We start from the raw sequence: 1,665 nt of genomic DNA, 5'->3' as shown, positions 1-1,665 counted from the left end.
GAGAGAGAGAGAGAGAGAGAGAGCGGGGTGAATCGATGATTGTTTGTATATAAAAGAGGTGTATACAGTTCAGACCACAACCAAAGGGAGCTCAATAATTCACTAGAGAGAGATGACAAGTCACAGCAATGGCAACTCAGACTCTTTCGTCAAGATGCCAACTATAAAGTTCACGAAGCTATTCATCAATGGAAAATTTGTTGATTCAATTTCAGGTTTCTCTCTCTCTCTCTCTCTCTCTCTCTCTCTCATAGTCTCATGCACGCACTCGATCAGTTTCTTAATTTCTTTGTTCTATTCTTTGGTTGGATTTACTTGACCGCCTTTCCAGATTTTCAATTTTAGTTTTCTCTCATCTCAACCAACCAAACCATATCTATTTCCTATAAAACTTGTAAATAGTCGAACATCTATAGATTATATGACACAGGGTGTTACTTTACTCTTTTATATTATAATATTGTTTCATAATTTTATACTTGTCTAAATTACTGTTGGGAAAAAAAAAAATTCCATTAAACAGGGAAAACATTCGAGACAATAGACCCAAGGACGGAAGAGGCAATTACGAGGGTGGCAGAAGGAGATAAGGAGGATATTGATTTGGCAGTGAAGGCCGCCCGTGAAGCTTTCGACAATGGTCCATGGCCCCGCTTGTCTGGCTTTGTATGTACTGTACATTTTTAAATGCTTTTTTTCCCTAATAATTTGATAGTTTTTTATTTATTATTATTTTTTTTTTGGGTGAAAACAATTTGATGGTTAATAATGGGAAATTGGAAATCTGAAAATGCTAGTCAAGGTTTTTATTTTTATTTTTTTAATTCAATAAAATTATAGATATCTTTGTTGGAGAAACACCTAGTTTAATTATAAAATTGTTGACACTTGAAGGTACGAGTTGATCAGTTAAAGCTTTTTTTTGGGCTAAATCTATGTTTTAAATTCTGCTTGGTTGTCATTACTTGATTTCCCTTGGGACCACTGCCCTACTTGCTATATTATATTTTTTTTAAAGAAATTTGATAGTCAGGAGAAGAGTGAGTTGAATTACAAATGTCTTCATTGAAGATTCCATGAAATGCTAGCTAATTGAACTACAAGACTATTGACACCTCAACTGCTATCTTCTTGGTGTTAAAAGTGGGGCCAAGGTCCCATAGCAATTTTTTTAGGTTTTTGCTAATTGCTTTGTTAAAAGTGTACTAAAATATATTTGTATTTTTTTAAAAATAATATAAATTGAAGTTTTTAAAAATTGCACATAAAATCAATATATATATATATAAAAGTAGAGACCATATGTGAGAGTGCATGAGGTCTTGCCAAGTGGCACTCTAATTTTACTTTGTGCATTTTTTTTTCTTTTTACCTCTTTCATTAAGTATTTTTACTATTATCCAAAAGTTCATATTAACTTATTTTACTGTTAGCTTATTAATGTCTCATTAATTTACTAAACTTACACCACACCTTTCTCTATTCTTCATGTCTTTTAGTACACCCACTATTTTAGTATTTTAAAAAAAGCAAAAAAATAATAATTAAGGACTAATAATAATAACTAACTAGATAAGGCCTTGAAGAAAGATAGAGAGACACAAAAATGTTGTGAATTGTTATATAAAATGCACTGTTTCACTATACATTACCAAAATAAAAAAA

The 1,665-nt window shown here is 31.4% G+C and overlaps 1 long non-coding RNA gene across 1 annotated transcript; it reads left to right on the top strand.

Annotated features, from left to right (window-relative positions):
- The first annotated feature begins 6 nt into the window (after window positions 1-6).
- LOC136065563 (uncharacterized) lies at window positions 7-897 on the top strand. The gene is made up of 2 exons (XR_010627187.1): window positions 7-215; window positions 524-897. It is a non-coding gene; the product is annotated as an uncharacterized LOC136065563 (long non-coding RNA).
- The last annotated feature ends 768 nt before the right edge of the window (window positions 898-1,665 follow it).

The sequence above is a fragment of the Quercus suber genome, unplaced genomic scaffold (assembly GCF_002906115.3).
Source record: "Quercus suber isolate HL8 unplaced genomic scaffold, Cork oak 2.0 scaffold_1025, whole genome shotgun sequence".
NCBI lineage: Eukaryota > Viridiplantae > Streptophyta > Magnoliopsida > Fagales > Fagaceae > Quercus > Quercus suber.
This window is presented reverse-complemented; position numbering and strand designations above follow the sequence as displayed.